Below are 12,134 nucleotides of genomic sequence, written 5' to 3' on the forward strand. Positions count from 1 at the left end.
CATCACAAGTTTGAAAACAGTGTAAAGTGAACTTAGCAAAAAATTATGAGGCTTCCAAATATTTCCAATGTGTAATGTCTCCATGTCTCAAAATTCCTTGAAATTCTTATTAGAATGAACAACAACGGCATTTTTTTTTATTTTATTTTTTATTTTTTGCTCTGTCAGATTGTGCAATGCTTGGTTCCCTTAAGCTTTCTAATTGACCCATGTAGCGAGTGTTAAGTCAATGACTCCCAAACCAGATGGTTTTAGGGCATTAGGTGTAGAGACACCCCTAAGGACCCATTAACTCATGTCAAAATGGCTACAAAACCAAACTAACCATGACATTAATTAAATCAAAATTTTTCACCATTTGACGTGACCACTCAATGCTTTGAAGCAAGAGGTCCAGTTACTCAGTGAAAAGCTTATCAATGATCATTTTATATATATATATATATATATATATATATATATATATATATATTTTTTTTTTTTTCTTTTTTAAACATGATATGTATGCCAGAGTGTCCATCTAATAAGTCGTCCAATTTCATCCAAGATACAGAAACACACATATCAGACCTCATGTCATACCTCACCAATTATGTGCTAATGTGCTAGTGTGATCAGATCAAACATGTGATTTTTCAACTATCTTAAACAAGTAATCAAACTTAACAAATTCTCTCATCAGATCATGTGTTCAAAATTTTAAGCTCATTGATGAATTCAAGCCACAATTCTTTTAGATTAACCAAAATTTTTAGGCAAACATGAACATGCGTAAGCTTTTTTTTTTTTTTTTTTTTTTTTTTTCAAATAAACAAACACACAAAACAAATAACATGAAATTGGGATAAAGTGTGTGAACAACATGTGTGCCCATACCCCCAAACTTAAATGACACTTTGTCCTCAATGTGTCTAAATAAAGGAAAGATTGTACCTGGGAGATGGACGACATAGTCTTGGAACATATGGCTCATAGCACACTCCCAAACTTGAATTGACACACACTTGTCCATACAAAATAAGAAACCACAAAAACAAGTAAAAAGGAACAAAATTAAAGATAAAAAGATTAACACACTAAACAAAAATAAAAAGATAAACTATGAGGTGCCTCCAATGAGCACTAAGTTTAACGTCTTCAGCCAGACGGTGGTCTCTGCTCACTGCTGTCCTGAAGAAGATGCTCCAGCTAGTGGTGCTGCATGTTGGACGAATTAGAGTGCCAAATCTCATCTCTTGGTACTAACTTTACTTCAGGATATGGCTTGACTCTGTGTCCATTGAACTTGAATGACTGGTTTGTTTGGGGGTTGTGAACCTCCAAAGCTCCATGAGAAAATACTTGTGTAACAATGCAGGGTTCAGACCATCTTGACTTAAGCTTCCTAGGGAAGAGTTTCAATCTTGAATTATAGATCAAAACCTTCTGTCCTACTTGAAACTCCTTCCTGACCAGTTGCTTGTGGTGGTATGCTTTGGTTCTGTCCTTGTAGAGCTCGGCATTCTCATATGCATCATGCCACAATTCCTCCAGTTCATTTAGTTGGAGCTTCATTTTGTCACTAGCTTGCTTCATGTCAAAGTTAAACTTCTTGATAGCCCAGTACGCTTTGTGTTCCAATTCCATTGGTAGATGACATGCTTTCCCAAAAACCAAAGGATATGGAGACATACCGATAGGTGTCTTGTAAGTAGTCCTATAAGCCCATAGTGTATCATTTAAGCGTAGTGACCCATCCTTCCTGCTGGGGTTCATTGACCTTTCAAGGATATCTTTGATCTCTCTGTTGCTAATCTCTACTTGACCACTAGTTTGGGGGTGGTATGGAGTGCGAACCTTATGAGTGATGCCACACTTCGTTATCACAGAGGCAAAGGCATAATTGTTAAAGTGGCTCCCCCCATCACTAATGATTGCTCTTGGTGTTCCAAATCTAGCAAAGATGTTTTCCTACAAAAACTTCACAACCACTTTGTGATCATTAGTCCTTGAGTGGACAACCTCGACCCCTTTAGACACATAATCCACACCCACAAGAATATATAAATAACCGAATGAGTTGGAAAATGGTCCCATGAAGTCAATACCCCAGACATTGAAGAGTTCAACTAATTGAATATTTTGCAGCGGCATTTGATTTCTAGATGAGATGTTACCTATCCTTTGGCATCTATCACAAGTGCTACAAAACAAGAAAGCATCTTTAAACATATTAGGCCAGTAAAAACAAGATTGTAATACCTTAAGCGCTGTTCTCTTGGCCCAAAGTGTCCACCACAAGCAAACTGATGACAGCGCTGCAAAATACTCAAGTGCACTTCTTCTGGGACACACCTACGAATGATTTGATCAGGGCAGAATTTGAACAAATAGGGGTCATCCCAATGGTATTGTCTAGATATGGATATTAACCTCTTCCTTTCTTGACTAGACATACCTGGAGGAAACACCTTGTCAGTGATATAATTCACTATATCTGCATACCATGGGAGTTGGATATTAACTGCAAACAACTGCTCATCTGGAAAATTTTCATTCAGTGGGAGCTTATCTCCTTCCTCCTCATGGAGTAATCTGGATAAGTGATCTGCCAGCACATTCTCACTGCCCTTCTTGTCTCTAATCTCAAGGTCAAACTATTGTAGTAGTAATACCCATCTGATCAATCTAGATTTGGCATCTTTCTTAGCAAATAAATATCTCAACACAGCATGATCAGTGAATACAATAACCTCAGAACCAATTAGGTACGACCTAAACTTCTCCTAAGCAAATATGACAGCTAATAATTCTTCCTCAGTAGTAGAATAATTTAGGTGGGCATCATTCAATGTTCTAGAAGCATAGTAAATGGCATGAGGTACCTTAATGATTCTTCGACCCAAGACAGCTCCCACAGGCAAAGTCATTGGCATCACACATGAGCTCAAAGGGTAGACTCCAATCAGGTGCCCTCATTATTGGTGTAGATGTGAGCAGCTTTTTCAGTGTGTTGAAGGTAGTCATGCATTCTTCAGTCCATTCAAACTTGGCCTCCTTCCATAGCAATGCATAGAGGGGTCTAGAGATCTTGGAGAAATCCTTGATGAACCTTCTATAGAATCCGGCATGTCCAAGAAAGCTCCTCACCCCCTTTACTGTCAGAGGTAGGGGAAGTTTGGAGATGATATCTATCTTAGCCTTATCCACCTCAATACCCTTGCTTGAAATAGCATGACCCAATACAATGCCTTGTTGAACCATGAAATGGCATTTTTCCCAATTGAGCACCAGGTTGCATTCTTCACATCTCTCGAGAACATTCTTCAAATGGTGGAGGCATTCATCAAAACTAGTCCCAAAAACACTTAAGTCATCCATAAATACCTCAATGATTTTCTCCACCATGTCTAAAAATTGCTCATCATGCATCTTTGGAATGTGGCTGGGGCATTGCATAATCCAAATGGCATCCTTCTGTAGGCGAATGTGCCAAAAGGACATGTCAAGGTGGTCTTCTTCTGATCTTCTGGTGCTATTGCAATCTGATTATAGCCACTGTATCCGTCCAAGAAACAATAGTAGCTATGGCCAGCTAACCTCACTAGCATTTGATCAATGAAGGGTAATGGAAAATGGTCTTTTCTTGTTACCTTGTTCAACTTTCTGTAATCAATGCATACCCTCCACCCAGTGGTTACTCTTGTAGGTATCAGCTCATCATCTTCGTTCTTCACCACTGTGATCCCACTCTTTTTTGGCACTACTTGGATTGGACTCACCCATTTACTATTTGAGATGGGATAGATGATGCCCACATCTAGCAGTTTTAATACCTCTGCCTTAACTACCTCCTTCATGTGAGGATTGGGTCTTCTCTGTGCATCCCTGGTTAGCTTTGCTACGTCTTCAAGGAAGATCTGATGCATGCACTTGGCTGGACTTATTCCCTTGATGTCAGCAATGGTCCATCCCAAAGCAATTTTATGCTCCCTAAGAACTCTCAACAGCTTTTCTTCTTCCCCACCACTTAGATTTGCAGCAATTATGACCGGTAGTGTCTTGTTCTCTCCTAAGTAGGCATATGTTAGGTGTTCTAGCAATTTCTTCAATTCCAGCTTTGGTGCCTGGACAATAGAAGGAACAAGAGTAGTATTAGTAGGCTCAAGAATTTCAAAGGGAGGAGTATATGATAAGTACTAAAATATTCATATTTTCAGCCCTTAACTTACATGTTTTAATCCTTTGGTTGTAGTTAATTAGGTCATTTTAATTCCTTTCTGTGTTTTTGATGTTTTTACAGGCTTTTGGAAGAAAGTGAGGTAAAACTGGAATTTTGGGCTAAAAAAGAGAAGATGGAAAGAATTGGAGCCCCCTGGTACTGCGATCAATCGCAAGGTACCTGCGATCGAGCGCAATACTAGAGAAGATATTGAACGAGCCAGGCCAAGAGTGATTGAGCGTAGGCCAAAAGAAGGATCAATTGCAGACCTGCGATTGAGCACACACGGGTTGCAATTGATCGCACCCGTGCGCATTAGGCATCCCAAGTGGCGGCTAGAATGTCCCTATTTCCATATTAGGGTTTTTCAAACTCCAAATTGTAATAGGATTGAAACCCTACGAAATCCCTAGGGTTTACTACTTTTCCAAGGACTTCTAATGCCTATAAATAGACTCCTAAGCCTTTAGAATAGACAGGCTTGGAGAAGGGAGAAGAATAGGAGCTCTCAAGTCAAGTCTCGGGTTTATTCTTTCCTTTCTTTTCTTTTATTTTATGAAGATGTTTAACATTAACTTTATGTGTAGCTAATTTACTTAGTAGGGCTAGATTGAAGCCCTAGTTATGTTAAATTAATATTTCAATATTGGTGCCTTGTGATGATCAAATTGTGCTATTTAACTTGATTAATACCTGCTTGCATGAATTCCTCATATGTGTATGCCTGATCAACATGTGCATGTGGTATGGACTCGTTAGTTAGATCAATTTGGATGACCGAGTCCTAGGTTTAACTTAAGTAACAAAAGAATCCACACCGCGATTCCTGGGTTAATCAACATGGGGAACCGGGAGTATACACCCATGCCCTAAGCCTCGTGTGTTTGTCAATTTCCATAGAACATATGCTTTTCTAAAGAACAACTTAGTATTTACCATGCTAAATCCTTTAGGAAAGAAAAGAGTTAGAGTATACACCCATGCCTAACTCGTTGCTTAGGGAAATCAATAGCTTAAGGAGTATACACCCATGCCCTTAGGTTGGCAAACATTAAATATGCACAACTTGATCAAAGCATTGGCATATTGATATATTAGCTTAATATAATTAGTGGTGGATATCAAAGCCCTACCCTTTGTTATCATCACTTCAACAATCAATCTTTATTTTGCTTTTGCTTAAGGAATCTATTTTTAAACATAAATTCAGCAATCCTCATGGGAATGATCCGTACTTGCACCCTATACTACCATGTTGACCTTGTGCACTTGCAGTTAAAACGTACAATTATTTACCTATTAATGTAGGTAGATTTTTGCACAACAGTATACTTACTTGAATATTTTGGAGAGGCCTCAAGGTGATGCACTGCTTCAATGATGTCATCAGTAACATCTTCAAGTTTTGGCTCAATGTCCTTTCTTGTGAGACTATGGGTGAGGGTGGCCTCTAGTGGATCTTTATGTTGTTCCTGCAAAACTGGCTCACTAACACCTTGGATCATACAAGCATCGAAACACTCTAAATCATCATGAGGTAGCTTCATTGCATCAAATATTTTGAATTCTATTGTCTCACCATTCACTTTCATACTTACAGTACCCTTTTTCACGCCTATTGTAGTATCAGCAGTTCTCATAAAGGGTCTTCCTAAGATGATAGGCAAAGGTGATGGCATAGGAGATTCTTCCACATCTAACACAATGAAGTCAGTAGGTAAAATAAATGTACCTACCTTTACCAATACATCCTTAAGTATACCTCTTGGTCTTTTGATGCTTCTATCTGCCAATTGCAAGGTAACAGAGGTTGGTTGAAGCTCCCCCAAACCTAGCTTTTCATATACCATGTAAGGCAGCAAATTGACCCCTACTCCCAGATCCAACAATGCATGCCCAAAAAGGTGGTCTCCTATCCTGCAAGGAATGGTAAAACTACCCAGATTTGTTAGCTTGGGTGGTAATTTTCTCAACAAAACTGCACTTACCTCTTCTGTTATGGCCACTTTCTCATGCTCCTGAAATCTCCTTTTGTTAGTGCAACAATCCTTTAAAAATTTAGCATAAGAAGGAATCTGTTTAATTGCATCTAATAAGGGAATATTGATTTCTCCTTTCCTCAAAGTCTCAAAAATATCCATAAGTTGGTTTTCTTTCTTTGGTTTGACTAACCTTTGAGGAAAGGGGGGTGCATTTACCTTCTCCGTTTTGTTTACCTTAGAAGTTGATGCTTCATCTGGAGATGCTTGAGGTGGCTCTTCAGTTCCAATGACCTTGCCATTCCTGAGAACTGTGACTGCTTTCAGCTGCTGGTGACTCCCTGGATTAGGCATTGTTTAGGCTGGAAATTCTCCCTGCTTCCTTTCACTCAGCTCCTTTGCCATCTGCCCCATTTGCACTTCCAGTCTTTGGATGGCTTGATCAGTCTTTGTGTTGAATTGTTTTTGATCAACCGTGAACTGCTGTTGTGAAGTCACTAGGTTGTGTTTCATATTCTCCAGTGGGTTCAACTTTGACTCTTGAGTTGCTTGGCTTGCTTGTTGGGTCCCCTAATGCTATCCTTGATTGTTACTCCAAGAGAAATTGGGATGGTTGCGCCATCCTGGATTGTAAGTGTTGGAGTATGGATTGTTCTTGTGGGGGTAATTGTTTTGTCCCACATAATTCACCTCTTCTTGCTTTACAAATGGAGATAAAGGACACGTCTTAGTTGTGTGATCTAAATGGAAACAAATAGCACATACCTGGATTGGTGTGTCTTGTTGCAAAGGTGAGATTTTCTGGGCAGTCATGGCCTTAACAATCATGTCTAACTTCTTTTCCACAGCAGCCATCTGATTTGGAGATCCCCCATTGAAGTTCACTTCATACATGCCCTTGCTTTTGACTCCTCGCCTTCCTCTAGAGCGAAATTGTTGGGAATGCTCACTCAATGTTTCAAAAAGCTCCATTGCTTCCTCACTACTCTTCTCCATAAGTGCTTGTCTACAAGCTGAGTCAACCATCCCTTTGTTAGTATCATCTAAACCTTGATAGAAAATTTGTACCTGATCATCTTGAGGGATGTTGTGATCTGGGCACTTTAGAAGCAATGAATTGAAGTGATCCCATGCCTCAAAGGACAAATCTCCATCCCGTTGTTGGAACATTTGAAGTTCCCTTTTAAGTTGTCTTGTCTTTTGGGCTGGAAAAAACTTCTTCAGAAACTTGGTGGCTAATTCTTCCCAAGTATGGATAGAATCTACAGGCAAAGAATTATACCATAGATTAACATTATCTTTCAAAGAGAAAGGAAAGAGAACTAACCTAAGTCTCTCTAGAGTTACGCCTTAGACATGCTGCAACTTACATAAATCAAAGAATTCTTTAAGATGCAAGTTGGGATCCTCAATAGCTGTGCCCCTAAAGTGAGTAAATGCATTGAGGATTTGAGGAGAAATATAATAACTGCCTTCCACCTCTGGTTGATATGCTATGCATGAGGGTTGATGGAGGTTTGCTGGAACGAACTTCATCGGTCTCCGCACTGGTGGTGGATTTGCCTCTAGTGGTCCTGGCACTATTGGATTCTCTTGCAAATCTTCCATCTCAATTTCTTCCTCTTCTTATTTGTCTCTAGGTCTTTGTCGAATTGTCAACTGAATTTCAAGATCGAGTGGAATGATGGTTGAATCTTGAGATCGACGACCTTGCATCAATTAAGTTGCTTCTTCAATCAAAGCAGCTTCAGTGCTGCTGGTCCAGATGATCCCTGGAACTGCGCTCGATCGCAGGTTGGTGTGCTCGATCGCACTTGGCTGTGTTTGATTGCAGTAACAGAATCACAAGTCCTCACCTTGAAATTGAAATAGAAAAGTTAGGAAAAACATAAAATCTTTTTGATTTTTGATAACAACAAAATTTTAAATTGAAAATGAAAACAACACAACTAAAGGAAATTAATCCTAAAAAAAATTCGCCGCAATCCTCGGCAACAGCGCCAAAAACTAGTTGTTCACAATTACCTACCTAAATTAATAGGCAAATAATTAGATGTTTTACCCACAAGTACACGAGGTCAACACAGTAGTATAGTGTGCAAATACGGGGTCATTCCCACGAGGACTGCTGAATTTTGGCTAAAATAAATTTCCAAGGTAAAATAAAACAAAAGATTGAATCGAGTTGATAATGATAAAAAGGTAGGGCTTTGATATCCACCACTAATTACATTTAGCTAATATATCAATATGCCGATGTTTTGATCACATTAGGTATATCTAATGTTTGTCAACCTAAGGGCATGGGTGTATACTCCTTAAGCTATAGATTTCCCTAAGCAACGAGTTAGGCATGGATGCATACTCTAACTCTTTTCTTTCCTAAAGGATTTAGCGTGGTGTATACTAAGTTGTTCTTTAGGAAAGCATATGTTCTATGGAAATCGACAAATACATGAGGCCTAGGGCATGGTGTATACTCCCAGTTCCCCATGTTGATTAACCCAAGAGTCCGGTGTGGATTACTTTTGTTACTTATGTTAAACCCAGGATTCGGTCATCCAAATTGATTTAACTAACTAGTCCGTACCACATGCACATGTTGATCGGGCACACACATATGAGAAATTCATGAATACAGGAATTAATCAATTTAGATATCACAACAAGATTGAATATTAGATATCACAACAAAGGCACCAATATTGAATATCAACTAAACATAACTAGGGCTTCTATCTACCTTTACTAAATAAATTAGTTACACATGAAGTCGATGTTAAACATCTTCATAAAATAAAAGAAAGGAAAATAATAGACCCGAAACTTGAACTTGAAGAGCTCCAATTCTTCTCCTTACAAAGTATATCTATTCTAGAGGCTTAAGGGTCTATTTAGAGGCCTTTAGGAATACTCTTCAACTCCTAAAAATCGTAGGGTTTGAGCCCTAGTTCGCACTAAGCTACAAAACCCTAAAAGTTCTCTTTCCATAACAGGGCTGGCGGCTGTCTTGGCCATCACGCAGGGGTGCGATCGATCGCAGGTCTGCGATCGATCCTCCTCTGCTTGCACTCGATCATGGTTGCCTTGTAATGTGCCATCCTCGCCTGTAGTGCGCTCGATCACATCTCCCCAGCGATCGATCGCTCTACCAGAGCCTTCCAAAATCCAAAATAACTCATTTTTGGTCCAAAACTTCTGAGTTTGCTTCTTTTTCTTCCAATGACCTACAAAATCGAAGAAAACACATAAAAGAACTAAAATGGCCTAATTAACTAAAACTGAAGGATTAAAACATGTAAGTTAAGGGCTGAAAATGTGAATATTTTAACACTTAACAATTAACAAGGAAAGGCGCATTCGGCTTGGCCAAGGAGGTGCTAAAGCACTTATAGACTATTTGAATAGGATGCAAGCAATCGATAGTGGTTTCTACTTTGGAGTTGATTTTGATGATGATTCTAGATTGAAAAATGTGTTTTGGGTTCACGCAAGAAGTAGGGCATCGTAAGAAAGTTTTGGGGATGTCGTGACATTTGACACGACATACTTGACTAACAAATATGGTATGCCATTTGCTCTATTCGTGGGAGTGAACCACCATGGTTAGTCAATCCTTTTTGGGGCAGCATTAATATCTAGTGAGGATACAGAAAATTTTGTATGGGTGTTTGAGAATTGGTTGAATTGCATGAATGGCCAAGCGCCCATTGCAATTATAATAGATCAAGATTGGGCTATGAAAAATGCAATTGCAAGAGTTTTCCTAGGAACCCGGCACCGATATTGTCTATGGCACATTTTGAAAAAAATTCTAGACAAATTTAAATCATATTCAAATTATGTTTGCCATTAAGAGTGCCATACATAAATGTGTTTATGAATCTCAAACATGTGGTGACTTTGAGGTAGGATGGCAAAGTCTACTAGATAGTTATGACCTTAATGATCATGATTGGTTGCACCAGTTATATAATGACCGGACTTTTTGGGTACCAGCATATCTAAAAGGTATGTTTTGGGCTGGTATGAGGACTACACAGCGGAGTGAAAGTATGAATGCCTTTTTTGATGGCTATGTGCATCCTTCTACCACTTTTAAGCAATTCGTTGATTAATATGATCTTGCTTTGCGGAAGAAGGTTGAGAATGAGACTCATAAAGATTTTAAGCCTTTTCCTACTAAGGTTCGATGTATAACCTTCTATCCTTTTGAGGAACAATTTCAAAAACTTTACATCAATACCAAATTCAAAGAAGTTCAGGTTGAGATAGTGCACATAATTTATTGTACTGTCTCCTTTTTGACTAAAGAGGGTTTAATTGGCACCTACCAAGTGATTGAACAAGTAAAAGTTCAAAATGCAATAGTTGAAGATGCTTAGTGAAATTTGTAACATATGTTGTCTACTTCAATGGAGATGAAGATGACCGGTGCAACCTCGAAGTAGAAAGATATGAAGCGAAGATATACTTTAATTAAAAGAAGTTTTGATGCGTTGAGTTGTGCAGACGTATGCTTACATTAGCAGAGGTCACTGCAAGAAACATGGATCACTTCACACAAAAGTCAATAAGCATATTGATATGTGAATAAAGGAATTACGTGGTTCAAGTCCACCTTCTCTTGCACTTCTAGACGTATCTTTAACATGTAATGAATCCATTGATGATGTTGAGTTGGCGGTAGATGGTGATGAAGTTCATAGTCCCAATGTAGCTAAGAAAAGAGGAAGGTTACCGCATAAAAGGAAGATGTCTACGATGGAAAAAACTAATGGGAATTGACTTAAAACATAAAAATACGAAAATTAACATAGGCGTTCAAATAGGCTTCGATCGAGACTTTGGCCGAGACTCTCTAGTTTAGATACCACCATCCGGACAGGCTGCAGATGAAGCTATCTAATCTGCATCACAAAGGATATCGTGTATCCATTAGTTTATTCATTGATGATATTGTCATTGATTTTGCCCATTGCAACAACTTAAGTTTTAATTTTTAGATATGTTTCCTATAGTTGGTGTCAATATTTTTTCTATATTTTCTCAATCTCATCTTACAAATCAACTATTAGATTTGTAAACTTATATGGACCCCACATAAGTCAATGGTGGACCCCACAAATATAATGGTTGATCTATTGAATTTGTAGGAAAATTGTTAAGGCTTACCATATATACTGCACGCATCCAAATCCAATCCAATTGATTTATAGAGATTACCCAATAAGCAAATTTGAAGAGTTTGGTAAAACAAGGCCATATTCAGCTTACAAAATTACAACCACCCCAAATGACCCCATTGATTTCTTGGTGAGCTAACAAAATCTGGTGTGGAAGTTGTTAAGTGCTAAAATATTCATATTTTTAGCCTTTCACTTACATATGTTAATCCTTTAGTTTTGGTTAATTCATGCCATTTTAGTTCCTTTATGTGTTTTCCTTGTTTCTGTAGGTCATTGGAAGAAAAAGAAGCAATCTCAGAAGTTTTGGACTTAAAAGAGATATTTTGGGAATATTGAAGGCTCTGGTAGTACGATCAATTGCAGGGGAGCTGTGATCGAGCGCACTACAGGCGAAGACCACAAGCGCAAGGCACCTGCGATCGAGCGCCCAGCACAAAGAGGATCGATCACAGTCCTGCGATCGATCGCACACAGGCTGCGATCGAGCACACCCGTGCGTGATGGGCAAGTCAGCCGCCAGCCTTGATATGGAAAGTGCAATTTTTAGGATTTTGTAACTTAGTGCGAACTAGGGCTCAAACCCTATGATTTTTAGGGTTTCTAGAGTATTCCTAAAGCCTATAAATAGACCCTTAAACCTTTAGAATAGTGAGACAATTTCCAAGGAGAAGAATTAGAGCTCTTCAAGTTCAAGTTTCGGGTTTACTCTTTTCCTTTCTTTTTATTTTATGAAGATGTTTAACATCAAACTTATGTGTAACTAAT

At 38.7% G+C, this 12,134-nt stretch overlaps 1 pseudogene; it reads left to right on the top strand.

Moving 5' to 3' along the window:
- Nucleotides 1-10,565, top strand: part of LOC148585377 (protein FAR1-RELATED SEQUENCE 5-like) — a 218,629-nt pseudogene extending 208,064 nt beyond the window's left edge.
- Nucleotides 10,566-12,134: the final 1,569 nt, after the last annotated feature.

The sequence above is a fragment of the Corylus avellana genome, chromosome 5 (assembly GCF_965113065.1).
Source record: "Corylus avellana chromosome 5, dhCorAvel1.hap1.2, whole genome shotgun sequence".
NCBI lineage: Eukaryota > Viridiplantae > Streptophyta > Magnoliopsida > Fagales > Betulaceae > Corylus > Corylus avellana.